Genomic DNA, 27,642 nt, shown 5'->3' with positions numbered 1-27,642 from the left:
GGACAAGTCAGATTCACAGGGCTTCTGTGGAACAGAACAAGATACCTTTGACCAGACGCAGTCAGGATTGGTTATGGAATTAAGCCAGCTTCCAGAATTGGAGGTGAGGCAAGGTGCAAATAGCTATGTTGTCTTCTATACCATGTTATCTCATGGTTCTGTGGGGATCTAGCATCTCCAATGTGTATAACCTTGCATGTACATTTAATTTCAAAGAGTCCCAGTAGCTTAAAAATGTGTTATCTCAATTTAAGTCCACATGTCATTTGATAAAACATGCAGTAGCAGTTGTCACAAGTACTATGGTTGAAAGAGTTTGAATTTCACAAAATAGCTTATCTTCCTTTTGTAACTGACTTTCAGGTGCATAAAAAGGCAAATCAACCCAACACTCACACACAAACTCAACCATAGACACCAAGCTTTCAGCTGCATAAGGCTTTCTAAGGCTTGTGAATTACCAAATATGTTAAAGTATAGGGTATATAAATTGGCTCCACTTGCTTTTTCCATTTCACTCAGAAGCCACACTGTATAGAAATTTGGGCAGGCTGGAATTTTGGTTGGGAGGAATTTTCTTTTTTTTTAACATCTTTACTGAAGTATAATTGTTTTGCAATACTGTGTTAGTTTCTGCTATATAGCGAAGTGAATCAGTTCTATGTATACATATATCCCCATATCCCCTCCCTCTTGCATCTCCCTCCCACCCTCTCTATCCCACCCCTCTACATGGTCACAAAGCACCAAGCTGATCTCCCTGTGCTATGCCCCTGCTTCCCACTAGCTATCTGTTTTACATTTGGTAGTGTATATGTGTCCATGCCACTCTCTCACTTCGTCCCATGTTACCCTTCCCCCTCCCCGTGTCCTCAAGTCCATTCTCTACATCTGTGTCTTTATTCCTGTCCTGCCCCTAGGTTCTTTAGAACCTTTTTTTTTTTTTCTGGATTCCATATATATGTGTTAGCATACAGTATTTGTTTTTCTCTTTCTGACTTACTTCATTGTGTATGACAGACTCTAGGTCCATCCACCTCACTAGAAATAACTCAATTTCGTTTCTTTTTATGGCTAAGTAATATTCCATTGTATATATGTGCCACATCTTCTTTATCCATTCCTCTGTTGATGGACACTTAGGTTGCATCCATGTCCTGGCTCTTGTAAATACAGCTGCAGTGAACATATTGGTACATGACTCTTTTTGAATTATGGTTTTCTCAGGGTATATGCCCAGTAGTGGGATTGCTGGGTCGTATGATAGTTCTATTTTTAGTTTTTTAAGGAACCTCCATACTGCTCTCCATAGTGGCTGTATCAATTTACGTTCCCACCAACAGTGCAAGAGGGTTCCCTTTTCTCCACACCCTCTCCAGCATTTGTTGTTTGTAGATTTTTTGATGATGGCCATTCTGACCCATGTGAGGTGATACCTCATTGTAGTTTTGATTTGCATTTCTCTAATGATTAGTGATGTTGAGCATCCTTTCATGTGTGTGTTGGCAATCTGTATATCTTCCTTTAAGAAAAGTATATTTAGACCTTCTGCCCATTTTTGGATTGAGTTGTTTGTTTTTTTGATATTGAGCTGCATGAGCTGCTTGTAAATTTTGGAGATTAATCCTTTGTCAGTTGCTTCGTTTGCAAATATTCTCTATGGTTGGGAGGAATTTTCAAGTTAGAGTTTCAATCTGGACACAAGGCTGGTTCCCTTTACCAGTCACCAGAGGAAGTCTTTTTCTTTCCAGTAAACAAGGTAGGAGCACTGAGCTGATCACCAACTTACCACATCACTTTATACTTTACCAAGAGGGAAGAAAGGGGATACTCACACTGAGTAAAATATTCTCCAGATGTAGGTTCAAGTTGGCTCCGAGTGGTATGTACACAGCGTGTGGGGGGGAAGGTCCACTGGGCTTGGGAATAGATGAGCTGGTTTTGAGCACTTGAGAAGTGGTGAAATTTCTCAGTCTCTCTCTTTTCATCTACGTTTCTACCTGCCCCATCTAAGTCAAGGGCCATTGTCTCTAGGTGTTTTAGGACCTTGTGAAGAATCATAAAATTCTAAGTTATGCTTATCTTATACTCATATCAGGTTCTACATGTGCAAGACCTGAGAACACTGATAGGGAGATTATGGAGTATAATCTAGAGTGTGCAGAGGAGAGAGAAATGGGATGAATAACCATATGCAAACAGCTCCTTCAAAAACTGTATGATGGCGGAGCTCAACTTCCTGTCTCTACTGTTACTTTTCATCTCTCTGTTCATAGTCACTTTCAAGCCCCCCCAAAGCATAGGCGTCACAAAAAACTTCAATTCAGAGAGGTACATTTCTGTGTTACAGTAGGGAGGGAAGGAACAACTTCCTGGGAGCATATAGAAAACTATTAAGTTACTGGTTTTTTTGCACTTTCACATTTTTAAAAGCAAATAGTACCACATAAAATCTACTGTGGGTGGTGAAGTTTGTTAGATGAGGAATTACTTGAGAAAAAAACTAAATATGTAAACTCTGACTTCAGAAGGCCAAGAACTAAACACAGGAGACATAAGTGATGTGAAACCTAATTTACATTGGGAAAAACCATCATGTGTGGATTTGTGTTACTAGTAAGTTAATGTAATTTGTGACTAACCTCTTGCTTTTTAAATAGTTTTTCACTGGATTAAAAAGGGCAAATTGTCCTTTGAGCTATAAATCAAGGAGTGCTGAAAAATGGAGTAGAGTATTAGGAACTGCAGATTGAGTATAAAAGCCACTGACATCTGTAAGATTTCCTTGTAGGCAAATTAAAGTGGGTGGTAAAGGTTCTGAACATAACAGATGAACTTTAAGGAGGGTCTCACTTTGAGAAGAGATTCAACGTGAATTGAATCAAGTATAATAATTAGATCAGGATTAGTTGGAGTAATGATTAAACCATTCAAGTTTATAAGTCCTAGTAGTTGCTAGGTATCTCCTGTACTAATTGTCTACCGAATTAAAAAAAATAATACTTAGTAATACTGGTTAATGTTTTTGTTTTTAGGTTCAATATAATTGTCTTTAATTTTTTTCTTTTTTAAAACAAATTCTAAATTTTAAAACAGATTAAGTCACTACAAAGTTCCCATATATCCTCCCGGACGGGGGCACGAACCCACGTCCCCTGCATCAGCAGGCAGACTCTCAACCACTGCGCCACCAGGGAAGCCCTATTTTTTGCAATTTTGAATCAATATCGATATGTTATTTTAACTGTAGTCTGTAATTTATTCTAATTTCCTTAGTTTTCACCTAATGTCCTTTTCTTCTTTGGGGATCCCCTCCAGGGTATCACATTATATTTAGTCCTCATGTGTCCTTAGGCTCCTCTTGGCTGTGATAGTTTATCAAACTTACCCTGTTTTTGGTGACTTTTGACAGTTTTGAAAAGTACTGGTCAAGTATTTTGTAAAATGCTCCTCAATTGGGAGTTGCCTGATGTGTTCTCTCTATGATTAGACTGGGGTTGTGGGTTTTTGGGAAGAAGACTAAAAAGGTAAAGTGCCATTTTCATCACGTCATGTCAAGGGTACGTACTATCAACATGACTTATTACTGTCCATGTTGACCTTGGTCACTTGGCTGAGTTAGTGTGCCAGGTTTCTTTTCTATAAAGTTGCTCTTTCTCCCCCTTTTCTATACTGTACTTTTTGGAAGGAAGTCACTATGAACAGCTCACATCCAACGTGTGGGAATTTATGCTTCACCTCCTCGAGGGCAGAGTATTGACACTAATTATTTGGAATTTTTCTGTGTGGGAGATTTGTCTATTCTTCCTTATTTATTGATTGATATTTATTTATTTTTTCAATTATCTATATCAGTATGGACTTATAGATTTATTTTTTGTTTTGGATTATAAGCCAATGCCACTTATTTTGTTGATAAAATTTTCCAGCCTGACAATTGGGGACTTTTTCAGTTGTCTGCTATGTCCCTTTGCATACTCCATTATTTATTAAAAAGCATTTTTTTACTTTCTGGCACTACAAGATGCTCTAGGATCATCGTATATATTTTTTGTCTCAGTCCTAGAATCAGCCTTTCTCCAAGAAGCCCTGATGTTTTAAAATTGGAATATGGTATTAGAAAACAAGATCTGAATGATAGGTGTGCTTGTTGCTGCTGGGGTGTCATTATTTCTAGGCCCTCTCTACTGACAGAGCAAGGGGTTATATGTGTATATACTAACCCATGTATGTACATATTTCTATAATTATTTCTATATGTAATCATCTGTATCTATACCAAGCTAAACATGCGTTCATACTGATGTCTCCAACGCTCATCTATTACCACATGGCTCATTCTGGCCTCCTCCTCTTTCTTATCTGTAATCTCCCACAGCTACAGTGAGAAACCTGGCTTCCAACATCCAGCATCTAATTACTTAATTGTTCAATTCCAGTATATATGTACAGCAGTATCAAAATTACTGATATCCTCATGAGAATCAACTTTACCAACACACAGTGCTTATGTAACAGTTTATTTTGCCTAGAGTCTTTTAGACTTCATTCATTTCCAGACTTACTTAGGTCTTCTTTTCCCCCCAGCCCCTGCAGTGAGTTTGCTTCATACATTTGTAATGGTTATATTTATTTCATACATTCATGATATAATTAGTTTTATCACATTCTGCATTCCATCCAGGAATACCCTGACCTCCAAATAGGTTTTTTTTTTAATTTGCATACAGTAAGGTTCACTCATTATGTTATAAAGTTCTATTCATTTCGACAAATGTGTGCTATCATATATCTGCCATTATAGTATCATACAGATAGTTATACCGTCTTTTTTTTTTTTTTTTTAACATCTTTATTGGGGTATAATTACTTTACAATGGTGTGTTAGTTTCTGCTTTATAACAAAGTGAATCAGCTATACATATACATATGTTCCCATATCTCTTCCCTCCTGCGTCTCCCCCCCCCCTCCCCATCCCACCCCTCCAGGCTGTCACAGAGCACCGAGCCAATATCCCTGTGCCATGCGGCTGCTTCCCACTAGCTATCTACCTTACTACGTTTGTTAGTGTGTATATGTCCATGACTCTCTCTCGCCCCGTCACAGCTCACCCTTCCCCCTCCCCATAACCTCAAGTCCGTTCTATAGGAGGTCTGCGTCTTTATTCCTGCCTTACCCCTAGGTTCTTCATGACATTTTTTTTTTCTTAAATTCCATATATATGTGTTAGCATACTGTATTTGTCTTTTTCTTTCTGACTTACTTCACTGTGTATGACAGACTCTAGGTCTATCCACCTCATTACAAATAGCTCAATTTCGTTTCTTTTTATGGCTGAGTAATATTCCATTGTATATATGTGCCACATCTTCTTTATCCATTCATCCGATGATGGGCACTTAGGTTGTTTCCATCTCCGGGCTATTGTAAATAGAGCTGCGATGAACATTTTGGTACATGACTCTTTTTGAATTTCGGTTTTCTCAGGGTATATGCCCAGTAGTGGGATTGCTGGGTCATATGGTAGTTCTATTTGTAGTTTTTTAAGGAACCTCCATACTGTTCTCCATAGTGGCTGAACCAATTCACATTCCCACCAGCAGTGCAAGAGGGTTCCCTTTTCTCCACACCCTCTCCAGCATTTATTGTTTCTAGATTTATTGATGATGGCCATTCTGACTGGTGTGAGATGATATCTCATTGTAGTTTTGATTTGCATTTCTCTAATGATTAATGATGTTGAGCATTCTTTCATGTGTTTGTTGGCAGTCTGTATATCTTCTTTGGAGAAATGTCTATTTAGGTCTTCTGCCCATTTTTGGATTGGGTTGTTTGTTTTTTTGTTGTTGAGCTGCATGAGCTGCTTGTAAATTTTGGAGATTAATCCTTTGTCAGTTGCTTCATTTGCAAATATTTTCTCCCGTTCTGAGGGTTGTCTTTTGGTCTTGTTTATGGTTTCCTTTGCTGTGCAAAAGCTTTGAAGTTTCATTAGGTCCCATTTGTTTATTTTTGTTTTTATTTCCATTACTCTAGGGGGTGGGTCAGAAAGAATCTTGCTGTGATTTATGTCATAGAGTGTTCTGCCTATGTTTTCCTCTAATAGTTTGATAGTTTCTGGCCTTATATTTAGGTCTTTAATCCATTTTGAGCTTATTTTTGTGTATGGTGTTAGGGAGTGTTCTAATTTCATTCTTTTACATGTACCTGTCCAGTTTTCCCAGCACCATTTATTGAAGAGGCTGTCCTTTTTCCACTGTACATTCCTGCCACCTTTATCAAAGATAAGGTGTCCATATGTGCATGGGTTTATCTCTGGGCTTTCTATCCTGTTCCATTGATCTATCTTTCTGTTTTTGTGCCAGTACCATACTGTCTTGATAACTGTAGCTTTGTAGTATAGTCTGAAGTCAGGGAGCCTGATTCCTCCAGTTCCTTTTTTTGTTCTCAAGATTGCTTTGGCTATTCGGGGTCTTTTGTGTTTCCATACAAATTGCGAAATTTTTTGTTCTAGTTCTGTGAAAAATGCCAGTGGTAGTTTGATAGGGATTGCATTGAATCTATAGATTGCTTTGGGTAGTAGAGTCATTTTCACAATGTTGATTCTTCCAATCCAAGAACATGGTATATGTCTCCATCTATTTGTATCATCTTTAATTTCTTTCATCAGTGTCTTATAGTTTTCTGCATACAGGTCTTTTGTCTCCTTAGGTAGGTTTATTCCTAGATATTTTATTCTTTTTGTTGCAATGGTAAATGGGAGTGTTTTCTTGATTTCACTTTCAGATTTTTCATCATTAGTATATAGGAATGCCAGAGATTTCTGTGCATTAATTTTGTATCCTGCTACTTTTCCAAATTCATTGATTAGCTCTAGTAGTTTTCTGGTAGCATCTTTAGGATTCTCTATGTATAGGATCATGTCATCTGCAAACAGTGACAGCTTTACTTCTTCTTTTCCGATTTGGATTCCTTTTATTTCCTTCTCTTCTCTGATTGCTGTGGCTAAAACTTCCAAAACTATGTTGAATAAGAGGGGTGAGAGTGGGCACCCTTGTCTTGTTCCTGATCTTAGTGGAAATGCTTTCAGTTTTTCACCATTGAGGATGATGTTGGCTGTGGGCTTGTCGTATATGGCCTTTATTATGTTGAGGAAAGTTCCCTCTATGCCTACTTTCTGCAGGGTTTTTATCATAAATGGGTGTTGAATTTTGTCAAAAGCTTTCTCTGCATCTATTGAGATGATCATATGGTTTTTCTCCTTCAGTTTGTTAATATGGTTTATCACATTGATAGATTTGCGTATATTGAAGAATCCTTGCATTCCTGGAACAAACCCCACCTGATCATGGTGTATGATCCTTTTAATGTGCTGTTGGATTCTGTTTGCTAGTATTTTGTTGAGGATTTTTGCATCTATGTTCATCAGTGATATTGGTCTGTAGTTTTCTTTCTTTGTGACATCCTTGCCTGGTTTTGGTATCAAGGTGATGGTGGCCTCGTAGAATGAGTTTGGGAGTGTTCCTCCCTCTGCTATATTTTGGAAGAGTTTGAGAAGGATAGGTGTTAGCTCTTCTCTAAATGTTTGATAGAATTCGCCTGTGAAGCCATCTGGTCCTGGGCTTTTCTTTGTTGGAAGATTTTTAATCACAGTTTCAATTTCAGTGCTTGTGATTGGTCTGTTCATATTTTCTATTTCTTCCTGATTCAGTCTTGGCAGGTTGTGCATTTCTAAGAATTTGTCCATTTCTTCCAGATTGTCCATTTTATTGGCATAGAGTTGCTTGTAGTAATCTCTCATGATCTCTTTTATTTCTGCAGTGTCAGTTGTTACCTCTCCTTTTTCATTTCTAATTCTATTGATTTGAGTCTTCTCCCTTTTTTTCTTGATAAGTCTGGCTAGTGGTTTATCAATTTTGTTTATCTTCTCAAAGAACCAGCTTTTAGTTTCATTGATCTTTGCTATTGTTTCCTTCATTTCTTTTTCATTTATTTCTGATCTGATTTTTATGATTTCTTTCCTTCTGCTAGCTTTGGGGTTTTTTTGTTCTTCTTTCTCTAATTGCTTGAGGTGCAAGGTTAGGTTGTTTATTCTAGATGTTTCCTGCTTCTTAAGGTGGGCTTGTATTGCTATAAACTTCCCCCTTAGAACTGCTTTTGCTGCATCCCACAGGTTTTGGGTCGTTGTGTCTCCATTGTCATTTGTTTCTAGGTATTTTTTGATATCCTCTTTGATTTCTTCAGTGATCACTTCATTATTAAGTAGTGTATTGTTTAGCCTCCATGTGTTTGTATTTTTTACAGATCTTTTCCTGTAATTGATATCTAGTCTCATGGCGTTGTGGTCAGAAAAGATACTTGATACAATTTCAATTTTCTTAAATTTGCCAAGGCTTGATTTGTGACCCAAGATATGATCTATCCTGGAGAATGTTCCGTGAGCACTTGAGAAAAATGTGTATTCTGTTGTTTTTGGATGGAGTGTCCTATAAATATCAATTAAGTCCATCTTGTTTAATGTATCATTTAAAGCTTGTGTTTCCTTATTTATTTTCATTTTGGATGATCTGTCCATGGGTGAAAGTGGGGTGTTTAAGTCCCCTACTATGAATGTGTTACTGTCAATTTCCCCTTTTATGGCTGTTAGTATTTGCCTTATGTATTGAGGTGCTCCTATGTTGGGTGCATAAATATTTACAATTGTTATATCTTCTTCTTGGATCGATCCCTTGATCATTATGTAGTGTCCTTCTTTGTCTCTTTTAATAGTCCTTATTTTAAATTCTATTTTGTCTGATATGAGAATTGCTACTCCAGCTTTCTTTTGGTTTCCATTTGCATGGAATATCTTTTTCCATCCCCTTACTTTTAGTCTGTATGTGTCTCTAGGTCTGAAGTGGGTCTCTTTTAGAGAGCATATGTAAGGGTCTTGTTTTTGTATCCATTCAGCTAATCTGTGTCTTTTGGTGGGAGCATTTAGTCCATTTACATTTAAGGTAATTATCGATATGTATGTTCCTATTCCCATTTTCCATATTGTTTTGGGTTCGTTATTATAGGTCTTTTCCTTCTCTTGTGTTTCTTGCCTAGAGAAGATCCTTTAGCATTTGTTGTAAAGCTGGTTTGGTGGTGCTGAACTCTCTCAGCTTTTGCTTGTCTGTAAAGGTTTTAATTTCTCCATCAAATCTGAATGAGATCCTTGCTGGGTAGAGTAGTCTTGGTTGCAGGTTTTTCTCCTTCATCACTTTCAGTATGTCCTGCCACTCCCTTCTGGCTTGTAGGGTTTCTGTTGAAAGATCAGCTGTTAACCTTATGGGGATTCCCTTATGTGTTATTTGTTGTTTTTCCCTTGCTGCTTTTAATATGCTTTCTTTGTATTTAATTTTTGACAGTTTGATTAATATGTGTCTTGGCGTATTTCTCCTTGTATTTATCCTGTATGGGACTCTCTGTGCTTCCTGGACTTGATTAACTATTTCCTTTCCCATATTAGGGAAGTTTTCAACTATAATCTCTTCAAATATTTTCTCAGTCCCTTTCTTTTTCTCTTCTTCTTCTGGAACCCCTATAATTCGAATGTTGGTGCGTTTAATGTTGTCCCAGAGGTCTCTGAGACTGTCCTCAGTTCTTTTCATTCTTTTTTCTTTATTCTGCTCTGCAGTAGTTATTTCCACTATTTTATCTTCCAGGTCACTTATCCGTTCTTCTGCCTCAGTTATTCTGCTATTGATCCCATCTAGAGTATTTTTAATTTCATTTATTGTGTTGTTCATCGTTGCTTGTTTCATCTTTAGTTCTTCTAGGTCCTTGTTAACTGATTCTTGCATTTTGTCCATTCTATTGTCCATTCTATCTCCAAGATTTCGGATCAACCTTACTATCATTATTCTGAATTCTTTTTCAGGTAGACTGCCTATTTCCTCTTCATTTGTTAGGTCTGGTGCATTTTTATCTTGCTCCTTTATCTGCTGTGTGTTTTTCTGTTTTCTCATTTTGCTTATCTTACTGTGTTTGGGGTCTCCTTTTTGCAGGCTGCAGGTTCGTAGTTCCTCCTGTTTTTGATGTCTGTCTCCAGTGGCTAAGGTTGGTTCAGTGGGTTGTGTAGGCTTCCTGGTGGAGGGGACTAGTGCCTGTGTTGTGGTGGAAGAGGCTGGATCTTGTCTCTCTAGTGGGCAGGTTCACGTCTGGTGGTGTGTTTTGGGGTGTCTGTGGCCTTATTATGATTTTAGGCAGCCTCTCTGCTAATGGGTGGGGTTGTGTTCCTGTTTTGCTAGTTGTTTGGCACAGGTTGTCCAGCACTGTGGCTTGCTGGTCGTTGAGTGAAGCTGGGTGCTGGTGTTAAGATGGAGGTCTCTGGGAGATTTTCGCCGTTTGATATTATCTGGAGCTGGGAGGTCTCTTGTGAACCAGTGTCTTGAAGTTGGCTCTCCTACCTCAGAGGCAGAGCCCTGCCTCCTGGCTGGAGCACCAAGAGCCTTTCATCCACACGGCTCAGAATAAAAGGGAGAAAAAGTAGAGGGAATTAGTAGACGTATGAGGAAAGAAAGAAGGAAAGGAGGGAAGGAAGGAGGGAAGGAAGGAAGGAAGGAAGGAAGGAAGGAAGGAAGGAAGAAAGAAAGAAAGAAGCAAAGAAGGAAAGAAGGCAAGAAGGAACGAAAGGAGGGAGGGAGGGAGGGAGGAAGGAAGGAGGGAAAGAAGGAAAAACAAAAAGAAAGAAGATACAGTAAAAATAAAATAAAGTATAATAAAGTTATTGAATTAAAAAATTCTTAATTAGAAAAAAAAAAAAGGACGGATAGAACCTTAGGACAAATGTTGGAAGCAAAGCTGTACAGACAAAGTCTTACACAGAAGCGTACACATACACCCTCACAAAAAGAGGTAAAGGGGGAAAAATCATAAATCTTGCTGTCAGAGACCACCTCCTCAATTTGGGATGATTCGTTGTCTAAAGGAGGGAAGGAAGGAGGGAAGGAAGGAAGGAAGGAAGGAAGAAAGAAAGAAGCAAGGAAGGAAAGAAGGCAAGAAGGAACGAAAGGAGGGAGGGAGGAAGGAAGGAAGGAGGGAAAGAAGGGAAAACAGAAAGAAGATACAGTAAAAATAAAATAGAGTATAATAAAGTTATTGGATTAAAAAATTCTTAATTAGAAAAAAAAAAAAAAGGGACGGATAGAACCTTAGGACAAATGTTGGAAGCAAAGCTATACAGACAAAGTCTTACACAGAAGCGTACACATACACCCTCACAAAAAGAGGTAAAGGGGGAAAAATCATAAATCTTGCTGTCAGAGACCACCTCCTCAATTTGGGATGATTCGTTGTCTAAAGGAGGGAAGGAAGGAAGGAAAGAAAGAAAGAAAGAAAGGACGAAGGTAAAGTATAATAACGTTCTTAAAATTAAAATTGATTATTAAGAAAAAAAATTTTAAGAAAAAACCATGGACGGATAGAACCTAGGACAAATGGTGGAAGCAAGACTATACAGACAAGATCTCACACAGAAGCATACACATACACATTCACAAAAAGAGGAATAGGGAGAAAAATCATAGATCTTGCTCCCAAAGTCCACCTCCTTAATTTGGGATGATTGGCTGTCTATTCATGTATTCCACAGATGCAGGGTACATCAAGTTGATTGTGGAGCTTTAATCCGCTGCTTCTGAGGCTGCTGGGAGAGATTTCCCTTTCTCTTCTTTGTTCTCACAGCTCACAGGGGCTCAGCTTTGGATTTGGCCCTGCCTCTGCGTGTAGGTCGCTGGAGGGCGTCTGTTTTTTGCTCAGACAGGACGGGGTTAAAGGAGCCGCTGATTCGGGGGTTCTGGCGTACGGAGGCCGGCGGCGGGGAGGGAGGGGCACGGAATGCGGGGCGGGCCTGCGGCGGCAAAGTCCGGCGTGACTCTGCACCAGCCCGAGGCCTGCCGTGCGCTCTCCCGGGGAAGTCGTCCCCGGATCCCGGGAACCCGGCAGTGGCGGGCTGCACAGGCTCCGCGGAAGAGGGGAGTGGAGAGCGACCTGCGCTCGCACACAGGCCCCTTGGTGGCGGCAGCAGCAGCCCCAACGTCTCCCGCCCGCCTTGGGGTCCGCGCCTCCAGCCGCGGCTTGCGCCCGTCTCTGGAGTCAGCGCCCTCAGCCGCGGCTCGCGCCCGTCTCTGGGGTCCGCGCTTTCAGCCGCGGCTCGCGCCCGTCTCTGGGGTCCGCGCTTTCAGCCGCGGCTCGCGCCCGTCTCTGGGGTCCGCGCTTTCAGCCGCGGCTCGCGCCCGTCTCTGGGGTCCGCGCTTTCAGCCGCGGCTCGCGCCCGTCTCTGGGGTCCGCGCTTTCAGCCGCGGCTCGCGCCCGTCTCTGGAGTTCCTTTAAGCAGCGTTCTTAAACCCCTCTCCTCACGCACCAGGAAACAAAGAGGGAAGAAAAAGTCTCTTGCTTCTTCGGCAGGTGCAGGCTTTTCCCCGGACTCCCTCCCGGCTAGCTGTGGTGCACTAACCCCTTCAGGCTATGTTCAAGCCGCCAACCCCAGTCCTCTCCCTGCGCTCCGTCCGAAACCGAAACCCTAGCCTCAGAGCCTCAGCTCGCAGCCCCGCCCGTCCCGGCGGGTGAGCAGACAAGCCTCTCGGGCTGGTGAGTGCCGGTCGGCACCGATCCTCTGTGCGGGAATCTCCCCGCTTTGCCCTCCGCACCCGTTGCTGTGCACTCCTCCGCGGCTTCGAAGCTCCCCCCTCCGCCTCCCGCAGTCTCCGCCCGCGAAGGGGCTTCCTAGTGTGTGGAAACTTTTCCTCCTTCACAGCTCCCTCCCACTGGTGCAGGTGCCGTCCCTATTCTTTTGTCTCTGTTTATTCTTTTTTACTTTTGCCCTACCCAGGTACGTGGGGAGTTTCTTGCCTTTTGGGAGGTCTGAGGTCTTCTGCCAGCCTTCAGTAGGTGTTCTGCAGGAGTTGTTCCACGTGTAGATGTATTTCTGGTGTATCTGTGGAGAGGAAGGTGATCTCCGCGTCTTACTCTTCCGCCATCTTCCCTTACCCCCTCCAGTTATACCGTCTTAAAAAGGTGCTTAATGTGTTCAAACCTCACCTAAGGCCCTCCCTGCCTCAAACCCCTGGAAACCATTGATCTTTTTACCATTGCTATAGTTTTGACTTTTCCAGAATGTCATATAATTGGTGTTTTCTTTCTTTATAAGCATAATTATTAGCTTACATTTATTAAGTATTCACCAGGTGGTTGTCCCTATGTTATGTGCTCTTCAGGTACCATCTTTTTTTGGTTCTCAGACCACGTGATGGCAGTACAATTTTCATCCTTAATTACTGGTGTGGAAGCACAGGATGGCTAAATACTACTCCTAAAGTTGTATACAGCTAATAAGAGATCTTGTCAGTTTGACAAGGGCTATTTGACTCTGAAACATGTACCCAACCAATATATTATGCTGCTAAATTCATACTCAGAACTGAGAAAATAAGAAACAGGATGCCTGCTTCAAAATGCTCCTTCATTTTGACAGTTCTGTGCACAAAACAATGGGGCTTCTTTAAAACTTCAAACATGCATTGCTTTAATAGAAAAGCACATTTATACTAAAAAGGAAGGAAGGACAGTGGAAGAAAGGGGGGAGAAAGGAAGGAAATCATATCAAGTCCAGGAACAGGATCAGTGACTCTGTTAGATTCTACTAAAAGCCATACGTTTCCCCCTGAAGGTGCATGGGAGTGACCATTCTGCTGGCTCAGAGCATCCCTCAAGTTCCACCCATCTGGAAAAAGTAAGTTCAGAGGGACACATTTATTTATGCCTTTTTCCCTAAAGGGAACTGCAGTGTTCGACAGGAACATAGCAAATGTTTAATGTTTTAGCTCTGTATGTTCTTTGGTAATGTGGCTATTAATATAGATTCCTAACTATGATTCATGTCATGTTTTTGTCTTCTTCCAAAACCTCAATAAGAATCTTCCACCATGCTTCCCATCAGACCCCTTAAAGTTAGACATTAGATGAATTATTAATTGTTGTTAAAATAAAACACTTTTTTGTTATTTGAGACTGTTTTAATGTGAATTTAACTATGTACTGATGGGTAAACAATCCATTCTGAGTATTTAGATGTGTCTTAGATGCCTAGAATAAAAAAATTTTAATGATCATTTAGGAATCAGATGTCTGTTTCCTGGAAGAAAGGAAAGCATTCTCTCCAGAAAAAATATTAACCTTCTTTTAGCAAATGGTGGCAACGTGTTAGGTTGTACAAATTTATTTGCAAATTTTCCCTGTGAGGCTATAAAAACACAGGTGAAATTTCGATCTAGCTATTTTTATCATGAACTGGCTCTATCAATATGGTACCCAATGAAAGAAAGTGTTGGGAATTGCCTTATTCATTAGCAAGAAGCTTAGATTTATTCTAAGATTTCTTGAAGATACTTATTATTTTCCTAGGGCTGTAACAAAGTACCACAAAGTGGGTGGCTTAGCTTAAACAAGAGGAATTTATTGTCTCACAGTTCTGGAGGGTAAACATTTACGATCAAGGGGTCAATAGGGTTGGTTCCTTCTGAGGGCTGTCGAGTAGACTATGTTTCAGGCTTCTCTCCTAGGTTTTGGTGATTTGTGACAATTTTTGACATTCCTTGCCTTGTAGACATATCACCTTAATCTCTGCCTTTATCTTTACATAGCATTCTTCCTTCATATAGTCTTCCCTCTGCAGATGTCTCTCTGTCCAAATTCCCTTTTGGTAAAAGGCCAACAGTTATATTGAATTAGGGCCCATCCTAATGACCTTGTTTTAACTTGATTACCTCTGTAAAGACCCTACTTCCAAATAAGGTTACATTCTGAGTACTGGAGGTAAATATAAGTGATATTGAAGATCTAAATGAAGGTCATTGTATTAGTTCATCAGACTGACTATGTGGTCGAAATGCAAACTACATGAAGTTGATTTAGAAGATTTAGTGCCATTCCAGGCACATATTAATAGCCAAGGGTTAGAAGATGAAAAAGACATAATCTGTAACCATATGGTTCTTTGTGGGAAAGACACCCATTAAAATACTTTGTACTATATGGTAAATCATAAGAAAAAGTTCTGGCCAGAAGGAGAGAGGGATGAGGTGATTTTTTCAAGATTAAGTAAGTTATCTAGCTAAACGAGGAATGGCGGTCAAGGTAGAGGACTTATTATCAGGAAAGGCACAGAGGTGAGAAATGTAAGGTATGTCCATGGAAATGCCACAGTTCAGTATTATTACTAAGATGTAAAATAAGAAGTGGAGAATAATAGATTAAAAATGCTGAATAATGGTTGCATTTGGAAGAAAAGAGGGATACAGTATTTTATTACACTTGCTGGATTTTATACTTTATTTAGGATTTTTGTATTTATGTTCATGGGAGATATTCTTTATTTTTCTTTTCTCATACTGTTCTTTTAGCTTTTTGTTTTAATCAAATTATACTAGACTCATAAAATAATTTATTTGGATAGTTCCTGCTTTTAAAAATTATTTAGAAGAGTTTGTAAGACTGGAATTATCCATTCTTAAATTTTGGTAGAATTACCTGTGACACCATCCACGCTTTTGATCTGGGAAGTTTTTATATTTCTAATTCAATTTCTTTGGTGTGTCTAGGCCTATTTAAGTTTCTGTTTCTTCTTGATCAATTTTGTTTGTTCCTTTTATCTATCCTTTCAAATGTATTAACATAAAGTTCATTGCATCTTATCTCCTTTTTAATCTCTGTTGTATCTCTAATTGTGTTCCCTTTGTCATTTCAAAAGGTGTTTACTTTTGCCTTGCCTCTGTTTTCTTGATCACCCTTGCCAGAGGTTTGTCAATTTTATTTGTCTTTTCAAAGAACGAAGTTGGCTGTGTTGATGTTCCCATCATATGTTGCATTACATTTCCTCAGGTTTTCCTTTTCTTTTTATTATTTTCTTCCTTCTGCTTCTTTGTGTTTCTTCTGTTCTCTTTGTATCATTCAGGGTTGAATTGCTTAGATTGTTTATTTTCAGCCTTTCTTATTTTCTACTGTCTGGACACAGTTCCAGTTTTACATTTATTATGTTGTTATTTGATCAATGACTCCCATTTTAGACTATATGCTTCCTTAATTTGGAGACCATTTCAGTTTTTTATTGTAGTTTCATATCTAACAGTTTGCACAGTGCCTGACTCATAATAGTGGCTCAGTGAAAATGTGCTGAACAGGTGAATGTTTAGTATGATTTGTAAACTGCGCCACACTATACACATTATTAATATATTTATCTGAGCTGAAGATAGTCCAGTAGCTTGGAGTGTATGAGAATATCAATGCAACTGTCTAAGAAAAGTTATAGACCAATATTTTTGAGAGATATTTTCATTTATAACCTAAGGGAATAAAAATATCTTCATGCAAACACTTTCTGAACTGCTGAGTGTTACAAAAACAGGAAAGTCAGTCATCAAAAGTGTTTATGAAGTCAACCTGAAGACTATCATTGCCTTTATGCTTCAGTGAAGTGTATGTGAAGGAGTTCTTTATCAATAGGATTGTGATGCAATTTTAAATTTTAACACAGTAACAAGAAATTTTCCTTAATTTCTGTCAAAAGATAAATATTTGGAGTCAGATCTAAGTTCAAATGCCAGCTGTGTTCCCTAGCTACCTCTGCAACTTCAGGCAAGTGACTTTACCCCTCTGAGCTTCAGTTCTCCGATGCAGAAAATGGGGATAAAAGTACTTCCCTCTCTCCCTGTATTGTTGTGAGGATTAAATGAGATAATGGATGTAAAGTGCTTACCATAGTGTCTGGCACATGGCAGGTACTCAGTAAATATTGTTAGTGTTGTTGCTGCTATTACACGCATGACATGTATGTCTTATGCTTCTTATACCTAATGTCCGCCACATTGTAACCCTAGTGGCTAGCCTGAGCATGGTTGCAGAATTGAACTAACATCCTCATGTTGATGATGGTAGATGATTAAAAAAAAAAAAAAGGAGCTATGGAAGAACGGAATTCAGGCTTTGTAATTGTCAGCCACAAGCTTCAAATTCAGGTTGAAAGAATGTAATGGATAAAGAATATTTCCAAATGTCTCCTACACAGGGAGATGGACTTAACCGTTAAAACTGAGGCATTAGCAAAAATATTCAGGGAAATAAGGATGAACATGTGCAATAAAAAGGTGATCTTTTCTATTGTTTGGGTAAAAATAGGCACGCTCATTGGGAAAACTTGTCATCTAAAATTGCTTTCATACAAACAGCTCTGTGGGACCTTTTTATAATGCCTGTAATGAGAAAACTGGATTGGAATCATGCTATTATGAATGTATTCATAACAGATAATGTATAACATTACTTGACTTCTGGAATGACACAATGTGGGGAATAATTAACTATATTACAGTGTGACTCTCTTCTGCTTGGATCATGTAGATCTGTTATATCAGAAGGTCAGTGGCAATGCTACTTCTATTGAAGAATTTTCATTTCTTTCAAAAAAATAGAAAATGACTTTCAATAACGACATAAATATAAAAATCTGCATTTACTATAGCTAGTATAAGACATTTTTTGCATCAATTACTGTTGTAATTTAGGCTGAATAATGCCAGCTATTTTGCTACTCTGCTGAAGTCCTCTTTTTTGAGCCTACAATGAACCTGTAATACTTATGGAAAGAGTTACCATAGCAACCTATATTGATGTCACAAGCTCAGGCTTCTGACTTCATTGCATAATGCAGTAGCAACTGGATTTGCAGCAGAAACACCCTGCTAAAGAACAAGTATCTTGGTTCACAGCAAAGAGGACAAAGGAAAACAGCAAGTTCTAGGGGGTTGAATGCTGGATTGTGAGTTAGAATGTCTGAGTTCTTATTTTAATCCTCCTTCTCACTTGTTGCTTTGTTTTGAGTAATTGTGTTTACATGTGTGCACTGAGGTTTGAAGCAAGAAATCTCCTATCTATGGGGTAGGCATAGAAGAGAAAACTCATTATTTAATGTTTTAGCATTTGGTAGACAGCTTAATAAAGCTAAAGCACCCTAAAAATAACTTGGAAAGAAATAAATTATTAATGCCTTGTAGTAGATGAACTAGCTCAGAAAGATAAAGAAGACACTTGGAAATAAAAAAGCATGTGGCTAGGGTTTTTTCATTTTATTTTTTGAAATAGTAACGGGTAAACGTCAAGGTTGATGTCCTAATCTTAATTGTAGTACGAATGTAAAGAACTCTTACATAAATATGTCAATATTATATAGCTATATCTATTTAAAGATGTCTTTATATGTTCAGAGTAAGAGTCATCTGTATCTATTTGTGAGTATGATGCTTCTTATGTTTATACTGCATACATTAAATCATAACTGTTTCTTAATTTTACCATGCAAATATTTATCCTCATTAGAAAACAACTGAATATGGGAAATGGCTTTGCTAATTTAAAATGAAATTTCAAAAACCCTGGTGATATCTTTCTTAGGATGGCCTAATCTTTCCATTGCAGCCTATAACCTGTTCATTATGTCAATTGGTCTAGCTTTTTTTTTTTTGTACACTAAATTTTAGAATTGAGATACAAGTATTTTGAAATTTAAAAAGGCATTTAAACTGATAAACTTCCTCACCAGAAACTAAGGTGGAAACATGATAGAGCTTTTTATTTCCTCTAAGGTAACAAGCTAGAACATTTTGATGGAACTATGGCCCTTCCACCCCCTCCATCCATAAGGTTCAAAATCATTCCAAAATATCAGCAGAAATTTATCATGCTACCAAACATCATTAACTAAATTCCATGTTAAAAACCAACAGAAAGACACAAATAAATTGTTAAGTCTTACAGAACTTTTAAGTTACTGCTGAAAATGTAGAGCAAAGTAGAAATGGTGGCCATGTTTTCGATAAGCACTTAAATGCAACTGAGCTTCACATCATATTTGTAGCATGAGCCATTTGTAGGACTCTCAAAGTCTTGAAAAATCTTTATAAAACCAGAATTTAGTATACAGTGTTTGTATAGAATATATAAGGATAAAAACTAATTCTTTCATCGTAGGCTATGTCTATCAGACTAGCTAATGTGATATTTCTTTTATTCTGGGAAATAACCTTTTTGTGTGTTGGTGTGAATTTAATTCAACAGATATTTATTGACTTTATTGGCCCAAAAAGATCTTGAATAGACATAGTGAAAGTTTGTAAAAAAAAAAAAAAAAGGCAGGTTAGTCTCCAAATTATTTTCCCCAGTTTAAGCAAAGAGAACAAGTAGTATTGGTTACCTTCTGAACTCTACTTTGTTCCTTGCCCTGAATTCACTATTTCTTAAGTACAGCCCCTATAAATAGCAGAGACTAAACATATGAAAAATCACAATGTCAAAGAATTATAACTATAGAAAGAGCTTTAGTTAGTTCATTTTTATCAAACTGAGGTCTGATAGATTTAAATAACTTTCCCAAAGTTAATTAGTGGAAGAATCCAAACCTCAAACAACTGCTTGTTCTACCGCATCAGATTGTCCCCATCCTGCCTGATGGCTTTAATCCAGAGTTTCCTCTTCGATATATAGTCTGATATGTAGTCCTTTTTTTTTCAGTTGAGGTATAATTGACATATAACATTATATTACTTTCTTGTGTACAACATAATGATTCAATATTTGTATATATTGCAAAATGATCACCACAATAAGTCTAGTTAGCATCCAAGCCCTTTTTTTCCTTAATTAAAAAAAAATGTTTTATGTCTTTTTTTCCCTTGGCAAATATCACTAGAGATTAGAGACAAATTTTATTAGTCTTTTCAAAGAACCAACTTTTGGCATTATTACTCTCATTATCTTTTGCTGTGTAACAACCTTGAAAATTTATTGGCTTATAACAACCACCATTTTATTATCTCATGATTTGTGGGTCAGGAATTCAGGGATAGTTTTCCTGGCTCATTCTCTTGCGTCACATGGTATTGACTGGGTTTACCTGGTGGTATTATTGGTTCTTGGTCTGGTCTGGAGAGTCCAAGATCGCTTCACTCAAACGCCTGATGCCTTGGCAAGGAGAACCAGAGGGCTGAGCTCAGCCAGGTTTCTCCCTCTATCCATGTATCACAGGGCTGCTCCACATGGCCTCTCCAATGGAGTATTTATACTTCTTACATTGCAGCTTGGAATGCTAAGAATGTTCTATGGGAAGTGGAAATTGCATGTCCTCTTAAAGGCTAGACGTAGAGCTGGCAAAGCATCCCTTCTGCCATACTCTTGGTCAGAGTCGTTGCACAACAAAGATTTAAGGGGAGGGGAAATAGACCCCTCCTATCAATGGGATGAGTGTCAAAGAATTGGAGCTATGTATTCCATCACATTGATCCCGTGTTATATTTTAGTTTCCTACTTCAGTAGTCCCTTCTTGCTTTAAATTTCTTCCTTCTGTTTTCTGTTTATAGTCTATCATTCTACCCCCTACCCAATTTCTTAAGTTGGATGTTTAAATCATTAATTTCCACAGTTTGTTCTAATATAAGCACTAAAGTGTAAAGTTTTCCTCAAATTACTGCTTTCATTGCTTTTCAAAGTAACACTACGTTGGTATTTTGCTCTTTGTTCAGTTACAAGTATTTTCAGTGTTCCATTATCATTTCTTCTGTGGTCTATGAGTTATTTGGAAGTGTGGTTTTAGAATTTCAATCATATGGGGTCTTAATAATATACCCACTTGAGACTTAACAGATTTATCTATTGAATGCAATGTATGATCCTTATTTGGATCCTGACTTGAACAAACTAAGAAAACGTATAAGATAATCAAGGAAATATGAACACTGACTGGATATTTGAGGAATTTTATATATTTTTAAATATATATAATGGTATTATCATACTGTTAAAGAAAAAAGTCCTTCCTTTATAGAGTTACAAATATTTATGGATGAATTTTCTTCAGAAAAATTCAGATGGGAGTGGATGTATGGATGATAAAAGATTGACTACGAGTTGAATAATCATTGAAGCTAGATGAAGGATACATGAGCATTCAACATATACTACTTCATTTACTCTTGCATGTGTTAGAAATTTTTCATGAGAAGATGTTAAAAATTCATCTCTTTAAATAATGATTTCTGATTTAACTGCTTTGTGGCTAGAGAATGCAATATATATACAAGTACACAAAAACACACGCCACACAGACTATTTATATTCTCTCTGTATAATGTAGAACATATATATATATATTCACACACATATACATTGTATGTAAGATGAGTCTTGCTTTATGGATTAATGTATTCAATTTTGATAAATGTATTGTGTGCTTGAGAAGAAATCTATCTATCTATCTATCTGTCTTCATTAAATCAAGTTTGGTAGTCCAAAATATTCATATTTTTATAGACTTTTTTCTGCTTGAACTATCAATAATTGAAAAAGGTGTGTTTCATTCTTATATTATCATGATGATTATCAATTTTTCTCTGGAGTTCTTGAATGTTTTGCATTGTGTAATTTGAGATAGGACCATATTACATACCTAGTTGTTAAATCTTACTGTAATTTGAAACTTTAGGTAGTATCACTTGTTCTTCCTAATAATTTTTTTTATCTTAAAGACTCTTTTTATATTATTAATATAGCTCTCCCCAGCTTTCTCTGGGCTATTATTTGTTGGACATATCTTTCAACAATTTTCTCTTTATATTTTAGGTGTGTCTAATGTAGAATTTTTACGTTTAGCCTTAAAATTTCTGTCTTTAACTGGCAAGTTTGGTCTATATATCAATACATAAGTACTGTGATTAGTGATATATATTTACTTATTTCTATGATCTTCATTTATACTTTCTGTTTGTTTTTTTGTATGCTTCTTCCTCCCTCCCTCTCCCTCTTTCTTTTTTTCTTTCTTTCCTTTTTTCTTTCTTTCAAATTTGCTTGTTTTATTATCCAATTATCTTACTCTACTGATTAGAAATGATATATTCTAACTTACTTTCTTTTATAATTTTGACATTTTAAGGGGGTGTCCACTAACTTAACAATGACTAAATTTAATCAACCATTTATACCCTCCCCTTTCTGAACAATACAAGGGTTCTGGAACAATTATTCCAATCATCTCTTCTGACTTCCATGCTATTATTACTCTTTAAGTTCTATCATTTAACTTCCCAAATTAGACATTTTATTTATTATTTTATAAGACACAGTTTATATAGATTTATCTATATGTTTACCAATTTCTGCTCACCTTTCTTCTTAGATCTTCTTTCTGGGATTTTTTTTTTTTCAGAAGTGTATCTTTCAGAAATTTCTTATGAAAGTATACTGTTTTTCTCTCAGAGTTTGTTCATCTAAAAATGCTTGAAATATGTTTAATTCACTCTCAATCCTGAAGAAATTTTGATGGATACAAAATAGTAGGTTGAGAGTTATTTTCTTGAAATAATTTCTTGAAGACATAATTCTATGGCTACTGGCTTTTACTGTGGCTATTGAAAGCCTGCCTTTAGATAGTTATCATTTCTTTGCAGAAGAAATGACTTTTTTAGATCTCTTAAGCTGTGGTGTTCTGAACTTTTACTACAATATGTGTAGGTATGGATATCTTTCATATATCTTTCAGAATCTTCCATCAGTTCTGAAAAATTCTCAAACATTATGTCTTTGAATATTTCCTCTCCTCCATTCTTTCTATTACTACTTTATGAGAACTTCTCATTCAGTTCTTCAAGTCTATTTATCTTTTAATTTCATATATTGCATTTTCTTTTCTCTGTCTGCTTCATTCTGTGTACTTCCTTTAGGGTAATCTTTTAATTTCCTAATTCTGTCTTCAGCTTTATCTAAGTTGTTAGTTTACTTATAGAGAAACTTTATAATTGCAATGATTATGTTTTCATTCTAAAAACTGTATTTTTAACAGTAGCTTGATCTTTTAAAAATAATTTCATCTTGGCTGTTTCCTTTTTTGAATTTATTATTTCTTTCAGTATTTTATTTAGAATTATTTCATATTTTATCTTTTTTAATATCTTTATTGGAGTATAATTGCTTCACAATGTTGTGTTAGTTTCTGCTGTACAACAAAGTGAATCAGCTATATGTATACATATATCCCCATATGCCCTCCCTCTTGCATCTCCCTCCCACCCTCCCTATCCCACCCCTCTAGGTGGTCACAAAGCCCTGAGCTGATCTCCCCGTGCTATGCAGCAGCTTCCCACTAGCCATCCATTTTACATTTGGAAGGGTATATATGTCAATGCTACATTCTCACTTCATCCCATTTATAGATGGTAATTCTACAATTTGAAGTTATGGGGGCGGTTTTAAATATGTTGTATATTTTTTCTGCTTATTCATTGCTGTGGTAAACATTCTCCTTGTGGGTTTACTCAGTTTTTATGATGACTTCATAATCTATGGAAATCCTTGGGGTTATAATCGAAATACGTTCCTCTAAGGACGATTGAGTTTGGTTTGCCTGGATTCCCTGGTTGCTACTGACCTAGGTCCATCCATTTTGTTCAGCATCAAGGGTCTCATTCTAATGTTGGACTTTTAGATTCTGTTCACCCAACCCTGAGTCAGGCTTAGTATCGCAGTACCAGCATTTCCCTCATAGTAACCCCAGATTTTATTTTTTCTTGCTCCTCTCCTCTCCAGCTTCAACTCATGGTGCTCTTTCTCTCTCTCTGATAGTATATCCCTGAGGTTTTTCCTTACTTTCTTCTGGATCCAGAAGAATATTTTCAAGATTGTGGGCTATAGTCTATCCAATAACCAGATATATTTTAGCCTTTGTGTCTTATCCAAATTATCTGGACATACTACTTTTTCCACCCTTCTGTCGGTTGATTTGAATTGTGGTCATTGTTTCCCTTTATCTGGTCTGGCATGGACCATAGTTTATAAAAATTGTCAAATTTTCCAACTTTTAAGGGAAAACTCAATATTTTCGAACACTGATACATATTTTACCCTTAAAAATTTTTTCTTTGGTCATTTCGATAGTTTTAGGAGTATAGACTTGTTGAACAAATAACACAAAGTAGTGTTCTTCGAGTTGGAAGTCCATACATTGTGTTTTAAGGATAAGGCTTGAGGGTGAAATTCTAGTGAAAAATAGCATAAAAGATGAAACTGAGTTTAAGGTTGACGGATTGATGAAGGAGGGGAGTCACTTAATGTTACATTTATCAAAAAAGGAAAAGTTATTAACTTTTCTGGTAGAAGAGAAAATGATGTGATGAAAACTGTTGGAGAAAGATAGCAATTATGAATAATATGAATTGAGTTAAGAAGATACCGAGATGAGAGAATACAGATTAGAAGCCCACTTTTTTTTTCCAATTGATCAAAGATAATGGCAAAGGGCTGAATTAAAATAATGACTAGGAGCTGGAAAGGAAAGCTATTGTCTGAGAGATTTCATAAGTATTGGTAGCATCTAAGAAGGGGTTGATGGAGAAAGAAGGAAGCAACATGTTTGTAACAATAACAGTGATACTGTCGGTTATCCAAGGATATAATCCTGAAGGCTTAGTATTATTTTGACGTCATTGAGAATAAAAACAAGTTGCTAAGTATCTTTATAGTAGTCTTGAAAGACTACTATAAAGTAGTAGAGCATCGTTTGGGATAAGAAAGCTTGGGTTTCATACTAACTCTGCCACTTTTGAACTTTGTGGCCTATGGAAATTTACTCAACCTTCTTTGGATCTTAGTTTCCTCATATGGAAACTGAGATAATGAGAGCCTTGTGGAGTTATTTTTAAGGTTAAACATGTATAAAAAGTTTGTAACACAGTGAGTGGGGAAGGTCACTGAATTACTCAACCAGGAGTCTTGGCTGGGTCTTAGCTGAGGCTTGAATATACTACTGGATGGAGTTAGGTGGATGCCTAGCATCTAGCTACATCCTCTGATTTGCAGGGTGTCCCTGAGTCCATTGGGAAGGAACTTGAAACAACTCTCCATTTATGAACGCATAGAGAATCATGAAAAAGACTTGAGGTCTTGCCACTTACCAGGTATGAGCTACAGAAGGAGAAATTATTAAAGTGGTATGAGCAAGATCATGGGATGCAAGAAAAAAGTTATAATTTCATTTGTATGGAAGGTCCAGCTGAAGTTAGATGTGGTATTTTCTAGCTGTGCTTGTTAGATCAGGAACAGAATGGGGAAAACAGACAGTGTGGTCTGTTAATGTTGGAACTGGCACATTTATGCCTTTATGTGTACTATAAAAGGATTAGTTAAATGCAGGAATAGAAGTATTTATTATAATAATTAACCACGGGCTGCTGACTGGGTAGAGAGGCATGAAATAAGGAAGGCCAGAAAAGGAATGAAGGACCGTGATGAAGGAAGAACAATGAGGGAAAAGAGCATGCCAGAAGTGAGATGACAGAATAGAACATGTGATGGTCAGGGAGAGGCATTTCAAGAGGCTTCTGAAGGGGAAGCAGTTAAGAGATATGGCAAGGTTTAAGGTGTGGTTTATTGTGCGCTACAGGGAGTGGAAGATACTAGTGTCGATGCGGTTGAGAAAATGCTAGATGATTCTTGTCCTGACTGCAGGAAAGGATTGGGTGCAGAGGAGTTAAACTCAAGGAGAAAAGTGGGAGTAAAGTTTTATTTGTCATTTAGCAAAAAGTATATTAAGCTCCTACTATGTGGTAGGCCCTGTACCAGGTACTGGGTTACAATGACAAATAAATGAATACAATTCCTCCTCCCTCCCCTGCTGAATGGATCGATTAGACCCTCATGGCTGCCCTGCTACCTTCTCTCTTTATGACACAGTCTGCTAATTAGCTTCACCTATTATTTTGTATTTCCCGTTCCCTAGAGAGGAATTCAGTTTGTGTAGCTCATCTTTTCAGACAAGGTCTAGAGTCTTGCTTACTGGCTTAGGCAGTAGATTGGCAGCCTTTGTGTTAGATGTTCATCCCTGTTCAATCTTCCCCTGCAAAATGGGGAGAGTTACCTGGTACAGGTACAGGTCATGTCCCCTCAGCAGGGGCAGGTGTTTTAGCCTGAGTATCCCAGAAAGCAGAGCCTGATACAAGAATTTATGCTACTGTTTTTCTGAAGGGAGGCAAGAATGAGTATAAAGGAACCAAGGTAGGGAAGGAGGGAAAGCTAATTGGAAGGTGTGTTGCTGAACTAGTAGCACTAATTAAGCCTGCTTCCTGTCATTGGACTGTCCTGTGAAAGGACATCTCAGGACTATAGATAGTTGAGGAGAAAGGGGAAGTATTTATCTATTTTTCTTGTCAGCCGTTGGTTAAAGGTTTGCTCTGCTGGGCTGGGACTTCCCTGAAACTCCAGAATGCATCTGTGGATACTAAGCAAGACCACTCACACCTCAGTGTCAATAAGAAAGTCCTAAGTTGATGAGAGGCACGTGGCATGGCCTTCAAGTAAGGCATTGCCAGGTTCTGCCTGAATCAAATCATTCCAAACTCATGGAGAGCTGGTTAATGGTTAATGCAGCAGCAGTTGAGACAAAAGACAAAAAGACACATGAGGCTGAGAGACTGTGGTTGATATGTAAGAAAGCAATGAGGGATATTGTTAGTTAGGGATGTGAGAAATTGGCCAGTGATGGAGATAACAGAGTCTGGAGTTTTCAGATATGAGAAGGTCTATGCTCAAAAGAGTAAATGTTGGAATGGCTTAAGAAGAGAGGCATGTGGTACATTGAGTCAATGTGAACAATGTGAACAATGTGAACATGTGAACATTGAGTCAATGTTCCCATGGTCCCTTAGCCTTACTTTCCCAGCAGTAGGAAAGGTGGGCAGATCTACTAAGATGGGAAGGCACCATAGCTATTTGAGGACCCAAAACATTTAAGTGGCGGAATTCCTCATTTCTGTAGCCTAGATCTTTTCAGACCTTATCTTTTGGTCCAGGTGAGGGCATTTGGGCATCAGTCATGTTCTAGGTATTGGGTTAAGCGCTTTACATAGTTTAACTCATTAAAAATTTATAACTGTAAAGAATTATTATCCCTAATGTACAGAGGAAGAAACTGAGACCCTGAAGTCTAGGTGATTTACTCAGCTAATAAAGGATTGGAATGCAGGTAAGTCTAACTGTAAATAAGGCCTGTCCTCTTTCCAGCTCACAATATCTGTCCTTTGATTTTCAGACTCTCTGGTCTTATCAGGGTTTCTTGCGGTTGACTTTGGTGCTCTTTGAAGGACTAGGGGAGTTCATGTCTTTTTACCCTTGTATGAGAAGTCTTTCCTGAGGGCCCATGAATTCTAAGGCTGAACCCATTCCCATAGCATCGCCCAAAGTGAAATTAAGTGGTGGTACCAGAAAGGAGGCTGTGCCCTGCAATAGTTGCTCAGCTACACTTTCCTTGGTATCTATTTGGACTACATAAATTTTTTTTTTTTTTTTTTTTTTTTTTTTTGCGGTACGCGGGCCTCTCATTGTTGTTGCGGCCTCTCCCGTTGCGGAGCACAGGCTCCGGACACGCAGGCTCAGTGGCCATGACTCATGGGCCCAGCCTCTCCGTAGCATGTGGGATCTTCCCAGACCGGGGCACGAACCCGTGTCCCCTGCATCAGCAGGCGGACTCTCAACCCCTGCGCCACCAGGGAAGCCCCATAAAAATCTTTTGTCTTATAATTTTGGTGGCA

General features: G+C 38.0%; 1 long non-coding RNA gene across 1 annotated transcript in view; it reads left to right on the top strand.

The window, feature by feature from the left end:
* LOC117314511 (uncharacterized) overlaps positions 1-27,642 on the top strand; it is a 357,472-nt gene that overhangs the window by 73,804 nt on the left and 256,026 nt on the right. The window contains exon 4 of the long non-coding RNA XR_012324902.1: positions 13,692-13,754. This is a non-coding gene — a long non-coding RNA (uncharacterized lncRNA). The remainder of the gene's footprint in view (positions 1-13,691; positions 13,755-27,642) is intronic.

Source organism: Tursiops truncatus, chromosome 12, assembly GCF_011762595.2.
Source record: "Tursiops truncatus isolate mTurTru1 chromosome 12, mTurTru1.mat.Y, whole genome shotgun sequence".
NCBI lineage: Eukaryota > Metazoa > Chordata > Mammalia > Artiodactyla > Delphinidae > Tursiops > Tursiops truncatus.
This window is presented reverse-complemented; position numbering and strand designations above follow the sequence as displayed.